Genomic DNA, 16,461 nt, shown 5'->3' with positions numbered 1-16,461 from the left:
TAGTATCACTCTCTAACTTTTCTTACTGAATCACCTGCCCACCTACAGCAAAGCATCTGCTCCACTGTCTGCCAAGAGTAAAAGTAGCTTACCCCACAGGGAGCATCTGAGTTTTTCCAACTCAGATTGTGACAGGGTAGATAAGGCTACCTAATCCTAGGGTTCAGTATCAGGAATTTCATCTGCTCACAGATACAAAGCACAATCTCTAATATCAGCTTTATTCTTAGTAAGGGTGATATTTTGGCCTCTCAGCTACTTACTTTCTTTTTAAATTAATAGGATCAAAACTCATAACTCAGGAAGGAGTAAAGTGTACAATACATAGGTTCCCTAAAAGAACAACTAGTAAACGTGCCCGTGGCTCTGATTAGCAGGCAGGCCAAAACTATGATAAAGGTGGTCTAGATAAGATGGCATTTGGATGTTTAACTCATCATGTAATCATCCCTCTTTCACCCTGCTTGATACAGTCATACTACAACCCCAGCCACTTCTGAGTTATTTCTTATCTACCAAGGGCGACCGTTCCTATCTGTCTCCCCTTAGCTTCCTGCTTTCTCAAACGCTGTACAGATCTGTTCACTGGAAGGGCAGAGCAAGACAGCTGACTAGGAGACCCTAGGACTCATCTCTTCTACAAAGACAGGCAAAACAACAAACAACTACATTTAAATAAAAATAACCAAGGAAGAGTACCAGAACACATTGAAAAAGTAACAGAAATGCTAGTGAGCAGAGACTCGGGATAGCCACATAGACAACAAAATGGGGGGAAAAAAGCCTGACTTCCATTACCACATTCCCCAGCCAGAAGCAGATGGGTGTCAGGATGAACTTCCCCTTGCAGTAAAACATAAGCAAGAAGACTCCAACAGCCCTCACCAACACCTTGGACCCCTGCAGTCCTTGCAGCACGGGAGACCCTGGCAGTCCTCACAGGCACAAATCCTAGCTTATTGGACTGCCTGGAGTCCACACAGTTGTGCTCCCTTAGAGAAGCTAACATTGTTCTTTGCCATCTGTGGCCCACATAGCTATTGAACTATGCCATCTTGCAACTGGAATGCTGCTAGAGGTTGTCTAGCAGGGTGAGTGACACCTTTTCATCCCAGTAGCTAAGTCGCCATTGAACCAATTCCTCCAAGCCAACTGAGAGCAGCTGTCATGCCTCCCTGAGGGAATGAGCTGTGGTGAAGCCACTTCACCCACTCCTCTCAGTTGCATCTGTACCCCCCCCCCCCCCCGTTTCCTCTGTCCCCCCCCCCCCCCCGTTTCCTCTGTCCCCCCCCCCCCCCCGTTTCCTCTGTCCCCCCCCCCCCCCCGTTTCCTCTGTCCCCCCCCCCCCCCCGTTTCCTCTGTCCCCCCCCCCCCCCCGTTTCCTCTGTCCCCCCCCCCCCCCCGTTTCCTCTGTCCCCCCCCCCCCCCCGTTTCCTCTGTCCCCCCCCCCCCCCTTTCAGGCTGGAGCTAAAGCTGTACACTCTGTCCAGAAGAATCTTTAATTTCCCCTCAGTCACAGCTGTTCCCTATCCCCATGAGACTGAGCTGAAGTGATGCATTGCTCCCTGGAAAATTGGGATCTTGGTCAAGAAGCTGTTTGTCAAGAAGCCACCCGGCCCTGATGCCTCTTGGCTGAGGTAACCAGCTGCACATCCCAGGGCTGAGCTGATATAGTAACCTTCACTCCAGGAAAACAGAGCAGTGGCTGAATGAAGACACCCTGCCCTACTGGGAAAAAACTCTAGTACCCTGCTTCCCTAAAGGTGGGCTATTCCCCTAGAGACCGAGCTTCTGAAGCCCTCTCTCCTTGGGGAGTAAAGTCAGCACCTGCACCTGGAATTCAGAACTGCTGAAGCTGTTTGTAGATCATGTCAGACCCAACACCAAGAGGAATCCTCTCACTGAAGTGTCCCTGTTGTGGCAAAATGAGAATAACAAGACCCACAAAATCCTTGCCAATGAATACTGTATTAGTCCATTTCTGTTGCTTATAACAAAATACCTGAAACTGGGGGATTTATAAGAAAAAGGAATTTATTGCTTATAGTTTCAGAAGCTAGGAAGTCCAAAGTCCAGGGAACACATCTGATGAGGGTCTTGGTGGTGGTGGCAGTGACCCGGGTCTCACGTGACAGAAAATGGTGGAGCAGAGAGACTAATTTCTTTTAAAAGAGAACGAGTCCTCAGAATCGTGTCCCTGTCCACCATTATTAACCCATTCACTACGACATGGTCCTGCAATCTAATGACCTCTTCAAAGCCCCACCTTTCAACCACCACAATAGGATCTCCCACCCTCAACAGTCACAGTGAAGATTTAAGATTCAATGAGGTTGGGGGAGGGGAGCATCCAATCTAGAGCAAATACCTCAACAACTTTTGCCACCACTGCTGCTGTAACAAACATCTATAGCCTAGATCACTGAGGACACCACAGTTATTGGTGATGTTGATTATTGCTGAAGAAGCTGCCCAGAGACTAAAGCATTGAATTTATACCAAACCAGAATTATCACCCTCCCCAACCAACACACTAAGACTCAATTGCAGGTGAAAGACTATGTTTATAAAAGCCACTCTGTAAAGTTAGCAGGAGGTGATTGTTCCATCAGATGCACAGATATCAATGCAGAAACACAACAAACATAAAAAGCAAGGAAATATGAAACTACCAAAGACCACAATAACAGGCAAGTGACAGACCCTGCCCCCCAATTAATGAACTGCCAAAAAAGAATTCAAAATAATGTTTAAGAAAACTCAATAAGATACAAGAGAATACAGATAGACAGTTTATCAATATCAGGAACACAATTAGAGAGAAAGAAAGAAACAAAGGATATACAAAACAAGCAGAAAACTATATATGAGATCACAGGAGTAAGTTCTCACACATCAGTAATAACTTTTAATGTAAATGAATTAAATCCCCCAATTAATAGATATAGACTAGCCAAATCGATTTAAAAAAGAAGAGCTAGCTATATGATGCCTTCAAGAAATTCACTTTACCTGTAAAGACACGAATAGACTAATAATGAAGGGATAAAAAAATATATGTTATACTAGCAGACACCAAAAGTAAGCAGAAGTAGCTATACCTATATCAGAAAAAACAAATGTTAAGGGAAAAACTATAAAAAGAAACAAAGAAGGTCATTCTAAAATGTTCAAGGGGTCAATTCAGCAGGAGGATATAAAAATTGTAAATACATATGTATACAACATTAGAGCCCAGATATATAAAGCAAATATGATTAGAACTAAAGGAAGAGATAGACTCTAATAAAATAATACTTGGGGACTTCATCTGCCCCCTCTTTCAGTAATAGATGAGTTATTTAGACAGAATACCAACATAGAAACATTGAATTTATTTTTATTTATTTTATTTTATTTTAACTTCTCAATATACATTGTAGTTGATTTTCATGTCTCTTTAGCCATTCCTCTTTATCCCCTCCCTTTCTTTTCCCCCAACTACATCATATCTGTTCTCTTGTCTTAAAAAGTTCAAGGAATTGTTGTGATTGTTGTGTTTTCTTATCCCTCCCACCATATATATATATATATATATTTATTTATTTTTAGCTCCCACAAATAAGTGTGAACATGTGGTATTTCTCTTTCTGTGCCTGACTTGTTTCACTTAATATTATTTTCTCTAAGTCCATCCACGTGGTTGTGAATTGTAGTATTTCATTCTTTTTTATAGCAGAGTAGTATTCCATTGTGTAGATATTACTTCAGTTTCCTTATCCATTCATATGATGATGGACATTTGGGCTGGTTCCAGTTCTTGGCTATTGTAAATAGTGATGCAATAAAAGTGGGAGTACAGGTATCCTTTTGGCATGATGATTTCCATTCCTCTAGATATACTTCCAGCAGTGGAATAGCTCACACAGGCAACCAAAGGAAAAATAAACAAATGGGATTATATCAAACTAAAAAGCTTCTGCACAGCAAAAGAAACAATCAACAGAGTGAAAAGACAACCAAGGGAGTGGAAGAAAATATTTGCAAAATATACATCTGACAAAGGACTATCATCCAGAATATACAAGGAACTCAAACAACTTTATAGCAAACAACAACAACAACAACAACAACAACAAAAACAACAACAAGTAACCCAATTAAAATGTGTGCAAAGGAGCTAAATAGGCATTTCTCAAAGGAAGATATGTGAATGGCCAACAGACCCATGAAAAAATGCTCAACATCACTCGGCACTTGGGAAATGCAAATCAAAACCACACTGAGATACCATCTCACTCCAGTTAGGATGGCTAATATCCAAAAAACTGAGAATGATAAATGCTGACGAGGTTTCATAGTAAAAGAAACTCTCATAGATTGTTGGTGGGACTGCAAAATGGTGCAGCCTTTATGGAAAATGGTATGGAGCTTCCTTAAATGATATGAAACATTGAATTTAAACTGCACTATAGACCAAATTAAACTTACAGACATTTACTGAATATTTCATCCAACAGCTGGAGAAAACACATTCTTCTATCAACATGTAAGACATTCATCAGGACTGACCATATGTTAGGCCACAAAACAAGTCTTAATAAATTTTTAAAAATTAAAATCATATCAAGCATCTTCTCTGACAACAATGAAATAAAACTAGAAACTAATAGCAATAGAAACTTTTGACACTGTGCAAATACATGGAGATTAAGCAATATGTTCTTGAACAATTAATAAGTCAAAAAGAAAATGAAAAGTACTTAAAATATTTTTGAAACAAATAAAAATAGAAACTGAACATATCAAAACTTATGATATACAGTAAAATATTAATAAGAGGGAAGCTTATAGCAATAAATTCCTACATAAGAAAAGTAGAAAGATTTCAAATAAACAAAGTAGTGATGTATGACAGATGACTAAAGAAGCAAGAACATGTCAAAACCAAAATTAGTAAAAGAAAACAAATAATAAAGATAAGAGCAGAAATTAACAAAATTTGGCCCAAAATAACAATACAAAATATCTATAACCAAAATGTTGTTTTTATGAAAAGATAAAACAAAACTGACAAACCATTACCTAGACTAACCAAGAAAAAAAGAGTTAAGACATAAATAAATAAAATCAAAAATGAAAAAGAGACATCACAATAGATAATGCAGAAATTCAAAGGATCTTTAGGGATTATTAGGAACAGCTCTATGCAAAAAAATTGCAAAACCTAGAGAAAATGGATAAATTCCTGGAATGTATACTTTACCAAGATTGAACCCAAAAGATATAAATATCCTTAACAGACCAATTGCAAGTAATGAGATTGAATCTGTAATAAAACGTCTCCCATTAAAGAAAAGCCCAGGACTGGATAGCACCACTGCTAAATTCTACCAACATTGAAGGAAAAGTTAATACCAATTCTTCCCAAACTCTTCCAAAAAATTTAAAAGGTGGGAATTATTACAAACTTATTTTACAAAATCAATATTACCCAGAAACCAAAACTAGCCAAAACAAAACAAATATAAAAAACTATAAGCCAATAACCCTCATAAACATAAATGCAGAAATCCTCAACAAAAGACTGGCAAACTAAATCCAGCAGCATATTAAAAGCATCATTCACCATGATAGACTGGAAATTATCCCAGAGATGCAAGGTTAATTCAACATATGCAAATCAATAAATGTGATACATCACATCAACAGAGTGAAGGACAAAGACCTTATGATTATCTCAACTGACACTGAAAAGCATTTGATAAGATTCAATGCCCCTTCATGATAAAAATGCTCAACAAATTAGTCATAGAAGGACCATACCTCCAAACAATAATGACAAACCTACAGTTAATATTATACTGAATGGGGAAAATCTGAAAGCTTTTCCTTTAAGAACTAAAACAATACTATGATGCCCACTCTCCTAACTCTTATTTAACATGGTACCAAAGTCCCAGCAAGAGCAGTTAAGCAAGAGAAATAAAATAAAGGACATCCAAACTGGAGAGGAGTAAGTCAAAATGTCCTTGTTTACAGATGATATTATATTATATACAGGAAACTAACAGCTTCACGAAAAGACTTTTTGAACTGATAAACAAATTCAGTAAAGTTGGAACAAACAAAATCAAAATACAAAAACCAGTAGCATTTCCATACACTCATAATGAGCAAGATGAAATGGAAATCAGAAAAAAAAAATCCCATTTACAATAGCTGCAAAAATAATAAAATACCTAGGAATTTAATCAAGGAAGATTAAGATCTCTACAAATTAAAAAACTATAAAACACTGATGAAAGAAATTAATTTGGACACAGCGAAATGAAAAGACATCACAAGTTCATGGAGTGAAAGAATTTATACTGTTAAAATGACGATACAACCAAAACCAATATATACAATTAGTGCAATTCCTATCAAAATACCCACAACATTTTTCACAGAAATAGAAAAAAAGAATTCAAAAATTCGTGTAAAACCAAAGACCCCAAATATAAAAAATAACCCTGAGCAAAAAGAACAAAGCTGAAGGCATCATACCACCTGACTTCAAAATATGTTACAAAGTGATAATAATCAAATAAACTTGGTTCTGGCATCAAAACAAACACACAGACCAATGGAACAGAATAGAGATCCCAGAAATAAACTCATGTATTTACAGCCAAATGATTTTTGACAAAAGTGCCAAGAATATTCATTGAGAAAAGGACAGTCTCCTCAATAAATGGTGCTGGCACAACTAGATATTCATATGCAGAAGAATAAAACTAGACTCATATCTTACCATATACAAAAATCAACTCAAAATTAAAAGAAGACCTGAAATAGTCAAACTACTAGAAGAAAACATGGGAAACTCTTCAGGATATTGGGATGAGCAAAGACTATGAAGAGGACTTCAAAAACACAGGCAACAAAAGCAAAAATCAACAAATGGTTTTATATCAAACTAAACAGCTTCTGCACATCAAAAGAAACAATCAACATAATGAAGAGACAACCTTCAAGATGGGAGGAAATAATGGAAAACCGTACTTTTGACAAGAAACTAATACCCACAACATACAAATAAATCCAACAACTCAACACCAAAAAAAAAAAAAAAAAAAAAAAAAAAAAAAAGAGAGAGAGAGAGAGAGAAAACTCAGATAATCCAATCAAAAATGAGCAAGTGAGCTGAACTGACATCTTCCCCAAAAGAAGACATACAAAAGGCCAATAGGTATAGGAAAAAATGCTCAACATCACTAGTCATCATAAAATGCAAATCAAAACCACAGTGAGATGCCACCTCACTCCAGTTGGAATGACTGCTATCAAAAAGACAGAAAATAACAAACATTGGCAAGGATACAGAGAAAGGAGAACTCTTATACACTGTTGGTGAAAATACAAATTAGTATAGCTATTATGAAAAGCAATATGAAGGTTTTTCAAAAATTAAAAATAGAACTCTCATATAATCCAGAAATCCTACTACTGGGTATATGTCCAAAGGAAAACAAAAAACAAAACTGTAGTTTGATATCCCTGATAAACATAGAGGCAAAAGTCCTCAAAGACACACTAAGAAAATCAATCCAACAGCATATTAAGAAGACTTTACACCATGATCAAGTGGGATTTATTTCACGATGCAAGTTTGGTTCAACATACATGAATCAAAAACTACGATAAATCACATCTACAGAATGAAAGTCTAAAAACATTTGATCATCTCAATTGATACTGAAAAAACAATTGATGAAATTCAATATCCCTTCAGGATAAAAGCCCTCAACAAATTAGGCATAGAAGGAATGAATAACAACACAATAAAAGCCATATATGACAAACTCAATGTAACATACCCAATAGGAGAAAGTGAAAGTTTTCCTCTAAAAATAAGAATAATCAAGGATACCTGCTCTCTTCACTCATTCAAAATAGTACTGGAAATCCTAGACAGAGCAATTAGGTAAGAAATAGAAATAAAAGGCATCCAAACTGGAAAGAAGAAAGTCAAATTGTGCTTGTTTGTTAATAACATGATCTTATATATAGCAAACTTTTACAGCTTCCCCCAAAGCTCTTACAACAGATAAATTCAGTAAGGTTCCGGTATTCAAAATCAACATACAAAAATCAGTAGCATTTTCATACATCAATAACAAGCAATGTGAAAAAAAATCAAAAAAGTAATTTACAATAATAATGTAAATTCTGGGGCCGGCCCGGTGGGAGCGTGGTGGCGCTCCCGCCGAGGGTTCGGATCCCACATACAGACCAGTTCCCGCTCACTGGCTGAGCGAGGTGTGGGAGCAACACCGAGGGTTGTGATCCCGTTGCCGGTCCCGGTCCGGTACGGGCGTGACACTGAGGGTTGCGATCCGTTGCCGGACACGAAAAAAGACAAAAAGGAAAAAAAAAAATAATAATGTAAATTCCCATTTACCATAGCTACAAGAATAGAATAATATACCTAGGAATTAATTTAACCAAAGAGGTGAAAGGTTTCTACAAGGAAAATTATAAAACGCTGGTGAAAAAATTTTAAATGGGCACAAGAAATGAAAAGATGTGTCTTGTTCATAAACTGGCAGAATTAATATTGTGAAAATGACCATCCAACCAAAAGCAATGTACACATTCAATGTAATTCCTATCAAAATGACAACAACATTCTTCACAGAAATAGAAAAAGCAATCCTAAATTTCATATAAAACTACAAAAGACTCCAAATAGTTAAAGTCCTAAGCAAAAAGAGGAAATCACACTACCAGACTTCAAAATATACTACAAAGCTATAATAACTAAAACAACATGGGACTGTCATGAAAACAGACAGAAAAACCAAGGCAACGGAATAGAAATCCCAGAAATAAAGCCACATATTTACAGCCTACTAAGCCTACTAAATTTTGACAAAGGTACTAAGAATATTCATTGGGGAAAAGACAGTCTCTTCAATAAATGGTTCTGGCACAACTGGATATCCATATATAGAAGACTGAAACTAGAACCCAGTCCCTTCTCACATACAAAAATCAACTCAAAATCAATTAAATACTTAAATGTAAGACTTGAAACCGGTAAACTACTAGGAAAAAACATAGGGGAAAGGCTTCCAAACGTTGGTCTGGGCAAAGAGTTTGTGAAGAGGACCTCAAAAGCACAGGCAACAAAAGCAATAATAGACCAATGAAGTTATATCACAGCAAATGAAACAGTCAACTGAGTGAAGAGACAACCTGCAGAATGGAAAAGAAAATAATTGCCAACTATGAATCCAACAAGGGATTAATATCCAGAACATACAAGTAAATCAAACAGCCAAAGAACAAAAAAACCTCAAATAATCCAACCAAAAAATGGGCAAGTAAGCTGAATAGTCATTCTCAAAAGAAGACCTACAAATGGCATACAGGTATATGAAAAAATGCTCAACATCACTGATCATCAGAAAAATGTAAATCAAAACCACAATGAGACATCATTTTGATCCAGTTAGAATGGCTATTAATCAAAAAGACAGAAATGGTATCCAGGATATGGAGAAAGGGAAAAACTCTTATAAACTTTTGGTGGGAATATAAATTAGTACAGCTATTATGAAAAACAGTATTTAAGTCTCTCAAAAAACTTAAAACAGAACTACAGTATGATCCAGCCATCCCACTACTGGGTAAATATCCAAAGGAAAGAAAATCAGTATATCGAACAGATATTTGCGCTCCCATGTTTATTGCAGCACTATTCACAATAGTCAAGACACGGAATCAACCCAAGTGTCCATAAACAGATGAATGAATAAAGAAAATATAGTATATATACTCCATGGAATACCATTTAGCAATACAAAAAATGAAATCCTGTCTTTTGAGGCAACATGAATGAGCTAGGAGAACATTAGTTTAATTGCAGTAAGCAGAAATAGAAAGGATAATAGCACATGTTAGCACTCATATATGGAAGCTAAGAAAGTTGATCACATCGAAGTCAAAATTAGGATGGCTCTTGCCAGACACTGGGATAGACAGATAAAAGGGGGTATAGTGAGAGGTTGGTTAATGGATACAAAAGTACAGCTAGACAGGAGGAATAATATAAACTGTTCTATGTCACTGTAGGTTGACTATAATTAGAAACTTACTGTATAGTTTTAATTAGCACAAGGAGAGGATTTGAATGCTTCCAACACAAAGAAATGATAGATGTTTGTGATAAAGGGGAAAAATCAGTGGTTTCCAGGGTTTCAGGGGAGGAGAGAGGGAAAGAAGGAGAGATGAATAGGTGAAGCATAGAGAATTTTCAGGGCAGTAAAACTATTCTGTATGATACTATAATGGTGGATGCATGACATTTGCAAAACACATACATCTGCATAACAAAAAGAGGAAACCCTAATGTAAAATTCAGTTTATAATAAAACATCAATATGTGTTTATAACTGTAACAAATGTACCACACCAATGCAACAGGTTAATAACAAGAAACTGTATACCTGTATGTGTGCAGGGCATGGGAACTATCTGTATTTTCTGCTTGACTTCTCTGTAAACCTAAAACTGCTATAAAAATAAAATTTATTACTTAGAAAAACAAAAATAAAAAAGCTGTGCAAAGCTTTGTGCATAAACTGTAATTGACTTCACTGCCTTCCCTTTGCCACCAGCCATAAGAGAAGCACTGCAGGCACTGAGCATAACCAGTCAAAAACCAGGCAGCTGTGGTCTATTGGAATGACAGCAGCATTATCTAAAGATCCTATGAGAACCACATGTTGACTCAGTAAATACCACCAATTTAGGAATTTTATCAATGAAACCAAAGTCTGTGTTTTTTGGCTACATTCTTGGAGAACAACAATATAGGACCAAAGGCAGCAGTGCAAAGATGGCAAAAAGTAAGATGCGAGGACAGCCAGAGCAGGCATTGGACTGAAGGAGTTCTGCCTAGCTATATGATCATCCTGTTTTCTTGTATACATTCTGCACTGAAACCAATACATTGCATTTTTATCAGAAATATTTAGCCAGAATGATTTTATTTTCTTCACCAAGGAAAAAGCCCATATAGCCCATAGACTTCTTAAATTACATATAACATGTAATTATTTAATTTTGTTGTTCCCTGTTCTGACTCATATGCTCTGGGCCCATCTGCTACTCAGCAATTCCTGCAGCACCCAACTCTGTGCTGCTATAACCTGAGGGCACATGGTCTTAGCTACACTCCATGACTCTTGTTTTCTGCCCTGGAGCTTCTCTCACAAGGGGGCACCAACAAGTGAGAGGCAGTTGACCCTCTTGAAGCCACTGGTGTGTCGGGCCTTAAAAACTAATGCCACCTTAAGTGGCATTACAAGTGGCACCATTATGGGCCCACAAGGGCGTATTAACATGGCAGCCTAAGACGGCGCTGGGAGGAAGTAGGGTGAGAGTGTCTGCGGGAACTTTGCCTTAGCCCTTATTGGCCAAATACATGCTTCTGTGCTCGTGAACACTGCGTGATTGCAATAGCTAGGCATTGAGACAGGATGCATGCTCTCATAACCTTTAAGCTGATTGGAGGATGTAAAAATCTCCCTTCCCCATTTGCCTTTAAAAGCAAGTGCTTGTGTGATAATAAACGGAATTGCTTGACAGAACCCCTGCCGTGTCTGAGTGTCCTTTAAACCGGGCTGGTTGGGGCCGGTGGCTGTGCTCACCTCTCTTCATGGCTCTCTTCCCCCGTCTCCTTCCAAAGGGAACCGGAGGGAAAGAGTAATCCGGGCCATTCGCTTGCCCACCAAAAGGAATGAGGCTAGGGCTGTTCGGGTTGGCCGGTGGCAGACCCGACACTGGTGGATATTGTAGGATAGGAGCTGGAGAATAAAGTCTCCTTCCTTCTATCCTAAGGGCACATAATCCTGCGACATGTCTATGCTGGACATTATCACTGTCTCTTTACCTGGAGGAAGTTGTAGAGGTCCCAACCCTGAAGATCAGAAGCATGATGAAGCATGGACTTCATCAAGAGGATAGAATAACATTTAGGATTATTGCATATGTAACAATGCAGAGGGAGATGGTCCAGTTGTTTGTACTACATCTTTTTCTAAAATCTTTGCAGATCACAATCACTGGTCCTAAAGAAAGGAAGTATATACAATTACATAACATAAAGAAATGTTACAATTACCAATGAGAGAAAATGCAGCTAATATTCAATAGCAACATTCAGTGATCACTGAATATAAATTATATACAGTATCTGTGTTTTGGCTCTACCAGTGAGTTTTATTCTTTCATGTGTCATCATGATGTCAGTTATTGTTCTTTTGTTTCCAGATATAGTACTCCCTTAAGGATTTCTTGTAGGGCTGGTCCAGTGGTGATGACTTCCCACAGTTTCTGTTTGGGAAATATACTATTTCTCCCTTATTTCCGAACAATAATTTTTCTGTGTAGAGTATTCTTAACTGGCAATTTTTTTCTTTCAGCCCTTTGAGTATATCTCACTCTCTCCCAGCCTGTAAGATTTCTGCCGAAAAATCTGCTACTAGTCTGATGAGAGTTCTCTTGTAGATGACTTGACATTTTTATTTTTCTGTTTTTTGAATTCTCTATTACTTTTGATAGTTTGACTATAATCTGTGTCAGAAAGGACATTTTTGGGTTAAATCTGTTTGGGGATCTTTGAACCTCTTGGATCTGGAAGTGCATGTTTCTCCATATACTTGGGAATTTGTCAGCTATTATTTTGTTAAATAGGTTTTTGATGATTTTTCCCTTTTCTTTTTTTTTTTTTTTCTTTTTGTATTTTTTTACTGACTGGCAACGGGATTGCAACCCTTGGTGTTGTGCCCACCTCATGCTCAGCCAGTGAGCGGGAACCAGTCTCCACATGGGATCCGAACCCTCGGCGGGAGCACCACCGCACTCCCAAGCGGCGCACTCTCCAGTGTGCCACTGGGCCGGCCCGATTTTTTCCTTTTCTTTCCCTTCTGGAACATCCATAATATGGGTGTTTGTATCCTTACAATTGTCCCATAGATCTTATAGGCTTTATTTTTAAAAATTATTTTCAACTGGGTTATTTCAAAAGGCCTTTCTTCAAGTTCAGAAATTCTTCTGCTTGCTCTAGCCTGTCGCTTAAGCTCTCAGTTGCATTTTTGATTTCATTGAATGAATTCTTCAGTTCCGAGATTTCTAGTTGGATCTTTCTTAGGATAACTATCTCTTTGTTGAATTTCTCCTTTAGATTCTAAATGACTTTTCTTATTCTGTTGAGTTATCAGTATATTTTCTTGCATCTTGTAGAGTTTCCTTAAGATTACTATTTGGAATTTCTTTTCAGGCATTTCATAAGTTTCCTTTTATGTGGGGTCTAGTACTACAGAATTATTGTCTCCCTTTAGGGGTGTCATGTTTCCTCACTTTTTATGCTTCTTGTATCCCTACATTGATATCTGGGCATGTGGTGGGACAGTTGCTGCTTCTTTTGGAGTAGGTTTTGAAAGAAGAAATTTCTTCCTGCAGAAATACTTTATCCTGTTCTGACATGTTATAACAAATTAGTAGGAGTGTAGTTTGTTGCAAAAAAATTTGCAATCTGTGCAGTTTTTTCATAACACATTTTCCATGGACTTTTTAAAGACCCTTTTTAAGTTATTTTATAGGTCATACATAATTACAAGCAAAAATTTCTTAGTCTAGTGTTATCAAAATAATAGCAAATGATTAAGTTTGTATGATTGTCCCTCTAAATATTTCTATCAGTACTGAATTTGTGAATGCAGTTGAGTGTCCTGCCACACTGATTTCAAATTTCAAGTAAAAAATGAAACATCATGACTGTATTTGTTCTCACTGAAGGTTTTTCCTTTTTTTCACAGAGATGATCCCTGTGAGAGTCAAGAGTTGTGAGGTCAGTGTGTTCAGACACATTTAATTCTCCCAAATTTATTAAAAATGTACAGATACTTGAAGGTGCTTACTTCAGAAGAAAGAAATCATGTAAGTGGTGAAGATGTAAGGTGGTATAGAAGCCTCTAATACTAGAGTTTTCAAAGCTGGAATTTGCTTACAAAATGTGCTAGATTGAGAGAATAGAAGTCCAGAGCCCCCTATATATGTACAGTAAGTAAAGATACACATTTCTCAGTAAGGATACATGAATAATTAATTGATCATCTGGAAATCTATTACACACTTGGTTATACAAGAAGTTTACATATACAAGAAGTTTAACATAGTCTAATCACCCTAGTGACAACCTTTCTAATGTATCAGCCTACAAATACAGAGCTTAGAGACTGTGGGAAACTCTACTGCATTTTATTAAAACATTTTCTTATAGTGAACTATATTATACATATTGTTTCAGTTGTTCATTGTCGGTAACACAAATTAACATGACATTGTAGCTTAAAGTAAACCCACTTGTCCTCCTACAGTTCTGTAGGTCAGCAGTTCAGGTGGTTTGGCTGGGTTCTATGCTTGGAGTTTCATAAAGCTAAAATCAGGTTGTCAGCTGGGCTAAAGACACATTTGGAAGCTCTACAGAGGTATCCACCTTCAAATCAGGTTGTTGGTAGAATTTAATACTTTGCAGATGTTGGACTGAGGTCCTCATATTCTTGGCTGTTGGCCTGAAATCACTCTCAACTTCTAGAGGCTACTCAGATCTTTCCATGTGGCTCCTTCCAAATAAACAATGAAGAACCTGCCTCACATTGAGCTGATCTCATCCTTCAAATATTTTTCATTTACTCTTCTGCTATCAGGGAGAAAAAATAAACTGCTTTTAAGGCTCATACCATCACATTAGGTTCACTTGAATAATCACTCTTTTGATTAAGTTAGTCAACTGATTAGTAACCTTAATTATATCTGCAAAATCTCTTTTGCTGTGTAACATAATATAATGATGGTTGTAATATCTCACTCTATTCACATTGCTGGGGGTTCCAGTGGGAAACTTGGTGGGGCTTCTTAGGATTCTGGCTGACACATATACAAAAGAGTGTATGAATATATATGTACAGTTTGAAGGGCAGTAATAAAATCAACACCTGTTCACTTATTACCCAGGCCAGAATCTAGAATATAACTAGTGTATCGGAAGCCACTATGTGTGAATCTTCTGCCATGTGCTGAATTTTGCCTTCACGCCCCCCCCCCCCCAAATTCATTTTTGAAGCCCTAACCTTCAGTTCCTTAGAATGTGACCATATTTGAAGATAAGGTCTTTACAGGAGTAATTAAATTAATGTGAGGCCATAAGGGTGTGCCTAATCCACTATAACTGGTGTCCTTATAAAAGGAGGAGATTTGGACACAGACAACAAATGGAACAAGAGGCAACCATGTGAAGAGACAGTGAGAAGATGGCCATTGGCAGACTTAGGAGAGAGGTCTCAGGAGAAACTAAATCTTCCAGCACCTTGATCTTGGACTTCCAGTCTTCAGAACTGTGAGAAAATAAATTTCTGTTGTTCAAGCCACCAAATCTGTGGTATAATATTATGGCAGCCATGACAAACTATATACCTCACAAATTATATGTTTATCACCCTTTAAGAATTAACCACTATTTTGAATTGTGTTGTTTCTTGCCTTTTTTTTTTTTTTTTTTTGTAATTTTACCACCCAGTTATGAAACCAGAAACAATTATTATCTGTTTTTCCTGCTTTTGAATTTCAGGTCAATAAAATCATGCTGAATGTATTCTTCTATAACTTGCTTCTATTATCCCACATTACGTTCTACAGTCCATGCATTTTGATGTATTCATTCAATTTAAGAGGTAGCATTTTATTGTAGGAATACTAATTAGATATATAATTTATTTATCCAATCATTATTGGAGCACAATTGGATTCTTTCCAGATTTTTACTATTTCTGACATTCTTTATATGTCTCCCAGTTCATGTATAGAAGAGTTTCTATAGGAATTAAGTGCTGTGTTTAGGGTTTGCACATCTTCAACCTTACTAGGTAATGCCACACTGTATTACAAAGCAGTTGTACCATTGACACTCCTTTGCTTCACATATTGGCCAATACCTGGTATTGTCAGTCTATGGATGTGTAATGATATCACATTGTTCTTTCAGTTGGCATTTCTCTACTATTAATGAGGTCGAACATTTTTTCACATGTTTATGAGCATTTGTCTTCCCTCTTTAGTAAAATTTATAGTCATTTCTTTTGCTCTTTTTCCTATTTGGATATTGTGTTTTCCCTATTGACTTACAGGTGTTCTTTATGTATGCTGGACATCAATTTCTTGTCAGCTTTATGGATAGCAAAGCTCATTTTCCAATTTGTGCCTCATGTTTTTATTCTCTCTGCAGTATCTTCAGCGGACATGAGCTTGTATTTTTACTATAATTGAGTTTAGCAATATGCTCTTTTCTGGTTGGCACTTTTAATGTCTAAACAAAAAGAAAACTTTCCTTCACAGAGTTCACAAAAATATTCTTCTATGTTATCTTCTAAA

The sequence above is a fragment of the Galeopterus variegatus genome, unplaced genomic scaffold (genome assembly GCF_000696425.1).
Source record: "Galeopterus variegatus unplaced genomic scaffold, G_variegatus-3.0.2 Scaffold3399, whole genome shotgun sequence".
Taxonomy (NCBI): domain Eukaryota; kingdom Metazoa; phylum Chordata; class Mammalia; order Dermoptera; family Cynocephalidae; genus Galeopterus; species Galeopterus variegatus.
The sequence above is the reverse complement of the archived record's forward strand: the minus strand, read 5'-3'. Positions refer to the sequence as shown.